The sequence below is a fragment of the Poecilia latipinna genome, unplaced genomic scaffold (assembly GCF_001443285.1).
Source record: "Poecilia latipinna isolate Pla-1442-1.1 unplaced genomic scaffold, P_latipinna-1.0 Scaffold2132, whole genome shotgun sequence".
NCBI classification, from domain to species: Eukaryota; Metazoa; Chordata; class Actinopteri; order Cyprinodontiformes; family Poeciliidae; genus Poecilia; species Poecilia latipinna.
In genome coordinates this window covers 62527-73733 of record NW_015114748.1, presented here as the reverse complement: position 1 = coordinate 73733, position 11207 = coordinate 62527, and the positions used below count along the sequence as shown (strand labels likewise).

Here is an 11207-nt window from a genome sequence, read left to right as displayed (position 1 = left end):
AAAGTGCGGAGTATATTGTGTGGTGGGGCGCGCCGAGGTGGGGGGGGGGGGGGAGGTAGGGAAGATAGAAATATGGAGTCAAGTTTGACAGTGACAAAGTATTTCTATAAGTATACCGAACTCGGGCCGGTTTATGATTTGACGAACTGCGGCCGTTCACCAATCTGATTAAAAGTGTCCCTTAAAACATCGGACTGCACACATATGTGCCTTATGTTGCTTTATTTCATGTACCAAAAGAGTGAAAAGCAGCATAATTAGCACAGTTCCCTTTGTGGCTTCCAAGGATCCTATTAGGAGAGTCATATTATTTACTAAAGTGCTAATACCATTCTCCTATGTCCATTAACAAAGTGAGGTATGTGTATAGGTAAGTGGATCCAATTGGCTAAGAGCTTGTGGTTTCAGCAGAGAGTGCTTTTGAGTCTTGCACACTCAAAAGTATTGGACTAGGGGTCAGGTTCAAATTAATTAAAGGGCTATAAATGAAAGGGCCCTCTAATGACTGCAATCTTACCTACCCAATATTTAATATTTCATCATTAAACAGTAAAATGACCCGATATGATCCTAATACAGTCCCAATTATGCGGCATTGATCAAAGTGACCTTTTCATACCAAGGAGTAGGAGAAAAATCAATCCCAACACCTCCTTCCTCTGTTTTCCATTTTGCCCGACTCTCTGCTGCATACTAAAGTTCCACTGTCTAAAGTGGGCCGCCGCCACACTTACGTGTATATAATACATACCAGGCAAAATGCCGCTTGTCAAATCGCCCCGACCAAACACAGAAAGCAATCTCTCCATGTCTAATTCTTTTGTTCGTGAGCGTGTGTTTCTCTTTTGCATTTGTTTGTTGTTTTTTTTGCCGCGTTGCACCCGTCGCCCCGCAGCCTCGACGTCTCGTCAGCAGCCAGACGCACAGCCATGTTAAATCCTAGAAGACAGGTGACAAAAACCCAGGCCAGACTTCTTTCGCCCATCAGCTGAGGCGTGGGGGCCGGGAGCCATCATAATGGCTAATTCCCCCCCCCCCCCTCCCCCGCAAACCCCCACTCACTGCACCCGGCCGAGGGAGCAGGAAAAGAAGCGAGACGGGAAAAGTGAAATCTGTACAATGCCTAAACACATTTTGCTGCGGGATCTGTCTTGATTTGGTGTACAGCTTGACACTCTCCATTTTCTGTTTGACTGGTAACTGCTGATGTGCTTTTCCCCTGTCAACTCACCATGAAACAAGTTCAATGTATCTGGAAAGATTGCCAAGTTCGCCGGCTGTTTAGCTCAAGAACAATGGAGCAGATCAGCTGGATTAAAGTTTCACTGACTATAAAAAGACTTTTTTTTTTCCCCTGAAGAAAACGAACTGGTCTGCAAAGAGATACAGTTGCTCGCAAAAGTATTCACCCTCCTAGAAGGTTTTAGCATTTTCTGACATTACAACCACGAAGACTATTTTATTTTATTGGAATTTGACCAACAAAGTAGTGCATTGCTGTTAAATAAAAACCAAATAGTTGGGGGCAAAATTATGTGCTTGCATGTTTTTCCATCCTCCTTCACTCTGATGCCTGTAAATAATACAGAGTCTTCAAAAGCCACAAATGGCTGTAATTTAGTGTAAATCTAGTCATTCTATGAAGACTTCAGAGGTGTTTTTAAAGGTCATTTTCGGAAAACGGCACACCTGTGTAGGAATGTGTTCTGTTTGGATTAGCCCAACACTAAACTAGCATTGCTCAAAACCTTGAACGCATCATAAATGCAGTGAAACATGGTGTTGGCAGCACCATGTTTATTTTCAGCAGAGAAGATGGTACATGTCCACAGCTACAGACTCATTTTATAGAGGCTAAAAACAAAGCAAACATGAGAGAAAAGCTGCTAGAGTGTAAATAACTTGAGACTAGCACAAGTTATTTACAAAAGTTGACTTTCTAGCAAAACAGTGAAGCTAAAGTTACAACCAGAGCTCTAATGGAACATCTTGGATCAAATGCTCATCCTATTTTAGAGTGGACCAGTCAAAGTCCAGACAAATCCAATAGAGAGTGCAGCATGAGTTAAAAAAAAAGAAAATTGTGTTCATAGATGTTTCCATCCACTCTGTCAGCTTCTGTAATTTTGTAGAGCAGAAAGCACAAAAATGTATCTCTGTACTTCCGACTCAAGAGGGATATATACACACGCACACCACACTTTTCAGATTAAAAAGAAATAAATAAAAAAACTGTCCTTTTACTTCCACTTGACAATTGTGCAACACTTTGTGTTGATCCATCACACACACTCCCAGTGAAGAACTTTGGAATTTGCAGTTGGAAACATTTTCAACTAACATTTGAACATTTTCTCAATTCTTTTTAAACTTATACAAGATGCCAGGCACTTGAAAGGCACATCTTTAACCACGAATAACATAAACTGTCAGTAGACAGGAAGAACTGTAAATAAAAACGTTATCCGTAAGAGATTGATTCTCATCTGACAGACAGGAAAGTAAACACGTATAATCTCTTGCTTCCTGCTTTTTATGAATCAGGCTGCTTATGAATCATAGCCTGCTAAAAGTGTGTCAGCCTGAGCAGAAAGGTAAAAGATTAGTTTTATTCTTTATGACCTGCCTAAGGAACGACAGTTTATAATCCACTAAGCACATCTTAATCAACAGCGCTGCCTCCATGGCGCTAAAGGCCTGAAAGGAACAAAACAGAACATGATGGATATAATCTGTGTAAAACCCTCGCCCTGAAGCGGATTAATTATGATCTTAGTCAGTCATAAACACATCTTTTTAATTATTGATGGCTAGCCCCCGCCCATCCCCCATTTGAACTGAAACTGAAATTAAATCTGTCTGATTTACAGTGGCAGCATTATGAGCTGGCTCGCTCTCTGCTGCTTTATAGAGACCAGGGAGGTAAGTCACCACTTGCATAAAACATTTCATTGGATAAATGGCGTCGGATCATGTGCTCACAGCAGAATTAGTTCGTTTTCATTGGCGTGAATCGCAGGGCTTCAAGGTGAGTCTGCAGTGTGTGTGTGTGTGTGTGCGCGTGTGTGTGCATCGGGGGGCGGGGGGGAATCCAAGCTTTCCCATGACAGCTTGGCTTGAATCAAGTGTGGCACTCTCATATGAGTGAAAATAATGGAATCCTATATGTCTTTGAGCATGTCAGCGTTTAGCACAAAGTCGAAATGGAAAGTGACGGCCGGACGCAGCCAGGGAGGAAGACGGGAGGGCTGGAATGGGAATTGTGTGACCACGGGGCCATCCCTACAGCTGACCTGCAATCAGACGGAGGCCCAACTCGCTGTCATCAAACATTAGGCGGCTAAAAACTCCATCCTCTCGTTGTCATCGCTCCATGTTTTGTTTACCTGCATGTTTACGGGCGATGGAGAAAAGCAAGAACAGATGTACAGCTCGGTGAGGTGGAATACGTGCTCAGATGAGGCTTGCTCGTCAGATTAAAAGTACCTTTTGATAGAAAAAATAAAAAAAAAGATCTTGAAGCAGGTATGAAACATTCTTCAGCAAGCCCACATTTCTATAGATTTTACTGATAGGTCCGATGTAATATTCTCTACTTGAAGGTAGCGTTTTCATTAGCTGGAAGCAGAAAAATCACAGGTTAGAAAACATCCATCTGTGTGTAATTAATCTTCACTTGGTAAAATAAATGAACATTTCAACAATATTCTAACATACTGACATGCACCTGTATGTCTGTTGTCGTCTAGCTCTGCTGAGTTATTCTTTAAAAGTAAAACCTAAAAACACATCATCACTGCAGACGTATCGAGAAATCAGGTGGTGACTGAAATCAGACAAGACTTGTCCGCACATTGTTGAAAATGAAAAATGTCGACCTTTTTCTGGTCAGTGAAGGTGCAAAAAAATGTGCTGCTGTAAATGAATGAAGACTCAATGACAGGGGAAAATACAGCAAAATACAAAGATGTAAAAAAAAAAGTAGAAAAAAAACCACTTAAAAACTCGGCTTTGTTGTCAGAAGTGTCTGCCCACGTGTCTGTCACATTTACGATATGAGAGCGAGCAAGACTCCCAGCAGATAACAGGAAGGTTAGAGTACAACAAAGTGTCTTTTTAAAGAGCTTCCACCATCTAACTGTAGAAAAATATGTCGATAACCTTTTGGAAATTTCAGCTTTAAGAGTTGGGCTGACATACTGAGGAGGAAATTCAGGTCATTTTGGTGTGTTTGAACAGGGTCACAGCTAAAAGTTTCAGGGCAATGGCTGATGGTGTGCTGCAATGGGAGAGAAGAGACCTGATATGCAATATTTATGAAAAGTTTGTTGTTTTACTGCACTTTAAATACATACAAATAGTTGATTTTTATTATGTTTAATGCAGAATCTTCCTGATCTTAAATAACTTGGATTTTTATTACTTTCCATGTCATTAGTTCGGTGAGTTTTATAGATTTTGACTTTAAATTACAGATGTTAAGGGAATCAAACATTTTATCTGCATCTTCTAAACTGGAAATATCGTCAAGGATAGATAAAAGGAATACTTTAGATTTCCCAACGTGATTTTTAGTGAAGCTCTCAGCAGTAATGGCTGCTTTGAGACTGCCACACTGTTTCTCATTTTGCCATGTGACTTGGTGCATCTAAAAGCACACTTTATTTAAAAAAATACTATAATTATCTAGAACATAAAGCCTTGTCTACTCTTTAAAGTTTGTGTTGCTCACATTGCTCCTGTGTGTGGTACAGAGTGTGTATGTTGGGATGAAGGTTGTAGAAGGGCTGTTGCATTTTCCAGCTCACCGTCTATTTATTTATTTTTAATTCATTTTTCATGGTTGAAGCTGATAGTTAAAGATCTGAAGATGAAGGTCCCAGCCAGCGTAACAGAGGTGTCAGCTGTAATACAAAGATGTTTTATTGCGATGAGATTGTAGCAAAAGCAAAACAAAAATCCTCAAAACAGTAAAATGTGAACAGCTAAGACGATAGGCCCCAGCTTTAGCTGATTTTAGCTAACTGAAAATGTTCAAACGTTGTATTAGCAGATATTAAACACTGTTGTATTTGTCAGTTTCTTCAACTGAACAACATTTAAGCTTCCACATGATTATCTGATATTATATAAATATGAAATGCACATATTTCTATGTCATGATGCTAAATGAACTGTTGTAATTGGATGCCGCCATCATCACCAATCAAAACTCAACATTTACACCTCAACTTAACTCACTTAAAATCTACAAAATCATACTCATATTCACACTGTAACAGCTTTACTTTACTACAAAGTCCTTTCAAAACTTTAATTAGAAATGCACAAGGATAAGAGGCAGTGGTGTACTAGTGATTTAAACTGTTACAGGAGTCTGTTGAGGTTGTGGCCAAAGGCAAACATGATTCAGTAAGTATGCAGTATGCATAACCTGGAACCACTTACCACCGAGGATGCCCTTTTTCCTCTCCTATCAACAGTTTTCAGACCAAAGTTCTCTTGCATATATATAAAAAAAGAAGAAGAACGCATCCGTCCTCCAAACAAATACAGTGACACAACAACCTTATGTTGCAAGATTAAGACAATATCCACACCACCTCCCCCCCCCAGCGATACCCGGTCTAATCAAAGATGAAAAGCCTTTATTAATAAAAGAGAGAGTGAGAAAAAAAAGTTTGCCTTCGGGAAGATGGGAGCTAAATGATTGCTCAGATGTGCCCAATTTGAGGCAGATCTGCTGGCAGACCTGGCATCTGGACGGGGCGGGGCCAGCAGGAAACTGTTACATCTGGAAGCTGTTTCCTTGGCAGAAATTAAGAGACGCACCACGCACAGATACCACCCGCAGTCACTCACTTGGAGTCGGAGTGACTGTGTGTCTGCGTAAGTAACACATGTTTGTTCCGGCCCCGCTTTTGGTGTTTGTGTTCCTTTATAATGCTCACTGGTGTAAGAAAATTATATGATTGTGATCTTGCTGCATCTGGCGCAGCCGGTTCCTCGTGCGACCGTCTTGTAACGGAAACGTCTCTCGTGACGCAGCTGCTGCAGACAATACAGTAACTTTGACTTAATTTAATGGCTCCGATGTGAAGCAGATGCGACTTGGATGCTTCATAAAAGTCCATTTCTCCCCAAGCCATTACAGTTCTACTACAGACCCGAAAAAAAAAAAAGACATTATAGAAGCTGTAGAATCGCTGCCCGTATAGATTAACAGTCTTTTTTTATTTTACCCATTCTGTTTTTTTTTTGTTTTTTTTTCTTCTTTGCTTCTCAAAGTCTTTTCTCTGGTTGCTGTGGTGAGGGAGGAATGTCACATTAGTCTGTGATTATCTCTATAAGGTCTGCATTCGGTTTCCTCCAACTTGAGTAATTGCATTTTTTTGTCGTCTTCTCCCTTTTTTTTCCCCCTTTTCTTCTTTTTTTAATCAAACTCACAAACAATAAGCGGGCAGGCGCTGACAGAAAGTCAATGTTGCCTCGGACAGCCGTTTGGTCTGAGAAGAAGGCCCAACACGGACGCCTTTTATGCTCGGGATGACGAGGCCAAGTGGGCCCCCCATCACATGGCCGCCAGGTTAAACAACAACAAAAAAAAAGAAAAAAAAAAAAGAAAAAAAAGCCTCTGAGCGATCGCCCTCGGAGGACTAAAAGCAAAATCCGGTGCAACGGTGCAGACAGCCACCACTGTGCAATTCTAGTGGTCTGACAAAAGACTGATGCTATCTAATAAAGAAGACTGCATCCATCTCGGGCACACAAACGTCACCGACAACACAGACAGGCAGAGAAAGAGGAAGAGAATGAGAGCGTGCTGTTGACTCTCAAGCACCATAAATAGTCGCTGTACTCTGTCAACAAGAAATGAGGTAAATAAATGAAGTCTAGGATGGAGGAGTGGGGATGCAGAGTGTGACAAAATGAGGTCATTCTCTCGGATGCTACAGGACTCAAAACAGAGAGCCCTGGAGATCAGATTAGGCGCTGAAGTAAGTTACAGTAATTTAATGCTGCATCAATTCAACTGACATCATTCATTTTTTTTTTGTTTTTATTAGGTTTGATTTACTGTCAGTCTTGTAACACCTCAATGCTTGGTTTATGTCCAGCTGCAGCTTCTGATATGGCTCACTGCCCAGGGTGCCATTCGAAGAAAGAACAAAAAAAGAACAAAAACGTTCACTGAATTGTGTCCAGAAGGACTGTTCTATTAATTATTTGCATATCCAAATAAGTGGGGAACGGCATCCACTTGTGTCATTTACAGCACATAAACTTTCCAAGCATTTCCATGGAAACCAATAAAGCTAGGTCAGTCAGACAACCTGGGTGTTCAAATGGATCTCAACGAATATAGTAGAAGTTTGTGTTTGTCATGTTGCTCAACGTGTCATGGAATCTTCCTCGTGAACATTTATATTTGTGAGAAAGAGAACGGACGAAGCAGAAACAGCTGGAGTTGACTGCCTGAGCTAGCTCCCACATGTTAACATATTAGCAACGTCTGGGATCTAATCTCCTCCGTCACTCTTCAAAATTTGACTCTGTTTTGTCCAAAAGATGGCGCAAACTCTCTTATATCACTGATACAAAACATGGTCTGACAAACATTTTAATGTGTGACACAGAAATTGCTTATTTGGTCGTAATTAACGTTTGCGCTGAGGTTGTCTGGTGGATGTTTGCTTCGCGTACAAGCAGACCTCCGCAGATTGAAATACGACCTAGGAGCCTTAAGGCCGGGACACACTGGATTTGATTTGGCATTTGATTTGGCAAAAATAAAAAATAAAAAAATCGGGTTGGGTGACATACACAACAGTAACAACACGTTAGAGCTGATTAGACCTCGCAGACAACAAGCAATTCCCAGCCACTGCGTCTTTGACTGTCTGAGCAACATAGACCCAGCTTCTATTTTGGCTGGAACTACACAGTTCATGGGAATGTCATGAGTGACACAAAGTGGAAAAACTACTAAAATCTTTTACTAGCAAAAAAATAAAAAAGCTTTGTAGTTAGCCATGATAGGAAATAGGGTTAGGGTTAGCAGCAACTTTGAGTTTACCTGCCAGACCGGCTTGTGTTTCTGCTGCCAGCTTTCTGGTACATACTGTCAAGTGACTACTCCATCTCATGAGGCTGGTGGTTCATACAGGGACCTTTGAGTTGGCATCAACATATCAGGAAACAATCTGATCAGTGTGAAGTTGAACGCAAGTGGTGTGTCTTGACCTTTAACATTGACATTTTAGATACCAGGTGAGTCTGGGAAAGAAAGGATGAAGATGTGGAAAAGGAACTTACCTCACTGTTGAGTAGAGTGGTGGATGAGTGATGCTGCGGGGCTGTTTCTCTTCCAACCAAAGATGTGACTTCTTTCACATCTTTTACCTGTGGTGCCAATAAATGTGAAGGTTTGAGGGTGAGAAGGCATTCTGCAAAAGTCTATAACTAGACCAGTTCAATAAGACAAATATGGAACATGAGAATATGGATATGAAAGATGAGATGCTGCTGGCGGCAGAGAGATTTCAGGTGAAACGTGCCGTCTGGACTGGAAGACAATGAGACATGACTGCTGCTAAAATTGAATAGTCGGTGAGAGCGCACTTTTATGGAAACACAAGGCCCATGTCAGGGCTGCGTGGGATCACCGCTAACATATGCATGACAGCGACCGAGCTGAGATGTTTGCTAATTTCTCCCCTCATTTTAAAAATTCCATTTTATTTGTGCTCATTGATTTGGTGTGAGGATGGGAATAGCCGGCAATCAGAGCTGCAGGAATAAAATGCTGGCACTGACCTGTGCATAGATAATTCACCATGAAAGACAATCAATAAATAACAAACACTCGCTAATCAGCCGAGGAGCTGACAGAATGACATTCCATTATCCCCCTCTGGCCCGCTGCACTCGGAACAGCCAAATCTCAGAGGGCCAGGTCTCCCCCAGCACACACTTCCTCACCAAAGCCTGTCCAGGCCCAGATGTCACATCACAACAAACACACACACACACACACACACACACACACGGATGTGTCAACCATACACCTACAATGAGTCTCAACAAGCATCTGCTTTAGGAATATCTCTTTAAATTTAGGGAGCTTAACATCTACAATGTGCATGTATTAAATTATTGTCAAAAATTTAATTCATGTCAGGTCAAAAAATGAAAAGCAAGTCATATGGATTCCATACACACATTTAGTGTTTACTGTCTCTTAAATTTGACTATAGCTTGAACATTTTTAATGGAGTTGCTGGAGAGCAGTTTTTGTAACTACACCTTTTCCTTCCTCTTCACTTTTCAATATTATGACCTGTGTGAAAAGCCAGCTTTTTTGTAACGGTGACCTTTTGTGGAGGATAAACCAATGACTGAACAACTGAACAATTGTCATTTCTGTAAATGTATGCAATCTGCAATGTTTGCAGTTTGTTTCTGGTTGCCATGACATTTAATAGCTCTTGAGAGAAATGTTTAAGGATCTCAGTGTCAATATGATGTTTGGGCTGAAAAAGATTTTGTGTCCAGGTAAACTATCTTTCCGCACACAAAGATTAACAAGATATGTTCTCCTACCTGATTTGGCAAGAAGTCAAAGATTCTTTCAGTACTTTTGATTTTTTTTCTCCATATAACTTTATATGTCTGTTGCATATTTAATAGAGCAAATTTTTGATTTTTTTTTTTTTTTTTTTTTTTTTTAAGATGAGACACTTACTCTGTAAAAAAAAAAGTAGCTTTTTACTTTTGGTATACAACGTATTAAAGAAGAATGTTTCACATTTCTTTTGGCTTCAAAAGAAGTAGCAATTAATTTAATTATTTTATGTAAGGTACATAATGAAATTTAACAGAATTATTTTTTTGCTCAAAATATTAACCATGAAAATATCTTCATCCAGATCAGACGAGGGCCCTTAAGATGTCCTCGACTGGCAAACTGCAGTTGAGAGTGAATCTGAATATGCTGCCATTATATTAAAATGAATACTGTTTTTTGAAGGACATGTTCTTTAGTTGCTACCCAAGCATCTTACTATAATGGTTAACAGATGAAGGAGCATCAGGGATTGAAGCAACACCTGGCTGTCGCAGCTTTTGGCAGAAGGACTGTCACAAAGTTCAGACATTAGGAATGTCTGTGGAAATGTATGTACACAAGGCTACTGATCCAATTTAGCAACAAAACATCCAGACATACTGTGGGTTTGGTAACAGAGTTACTGTTGTTCCACCTGTATGAACAGAGGATATCTGGCTAGCTTTCCTTCGGTCTTTGGTAGCATTCTAGCCAGCCTTCATTCCAGCTAACTATGTCCAGCAGGTTTAAGAGACGTTATTATGAATACAATAGCACAACAATCACTCGCCTGCTAGCACCCACACCGGCTGTATGCTTATATCTGTAAATAATCCATCTGCTGTAGAGCAGACGAACGTTAACAGGTGAAACCTGAACAACGTTTTGTCCAGAATTGGACCCGTTGGCCTAGCATGTGTGTCTCCAAGCAACTCTAATCAGTTTAGTAATTACTGACTAATTGTTGACTGACTGATGAGTTGTTCTACACAGCTTCTTCTTTAATAATTTACTATCTTGCATCACTGAAGGTTATCTCTGTCTACATTAAAAATAAGAATAAAACAAAACTTGCATTATGGAGTCATGGGGTCCTTCTGGAATGACTGAAGCAATATTTTGTTTTTCAATCAAATTATTACAGCTATTTCACATTATAAATTGTTATTTCATCATATATTATAATGCAATATTATGTATTTCTTTTTACATTTAAACTTAAATTCATGCCAATTAATGTTTCCATTTTTCTTCAATATTTTACAAATCTGAGAAAGCATCCATGATACTTGATTTATTATCGCTAAGATTTTTACAAGTTACTTTTTGTTTTGTAGTATATCCATGTGTACAATTCAATCTGCTTGCCGGAGGGTTTTACATGATTCTTTAGTTGTGACTACAATTAGCAATGCAACAATTATGTCATTAAAAATTCATCTCAGATAGAAAGTAATTAAATAGTCTAAGTTTCTTCATCTAGTTGAACATTAGTTATCAAATACTTGTACCAATGTACAGCTGTGCACCAAAGTCTTGAGAAATTTTTCCATTCTTGATTACATGAAGCATGTAGAGGTGGGCAATATGGAGGTAAAGT

At 39.9% G+C, this 11207-nt stretch overlaps 1 long non-coding RNA gene across 1 annotated transcript in view; it reads right to left on the bottom strand.

Annotated features, from left to right (window-relative positions):
- The window catches only part of LOC106936395 (uncharacterized), a 16420-nt gene extending 8018 nt beyond the window's left edge, over positions 1–8402 (bottom strand). Inside the window, exon 1 of the long non-coding RNA XR_001422125.1 lies at positions 8317–8402. This is a non-coding gene — a long non-coding RNA (uncharacterized LOC106936395). The remainder of the gene's footprint in view (positions 1–8316) is intronic.
- Positions 8403–11207: the final 2805 nt, after the last annotated feature.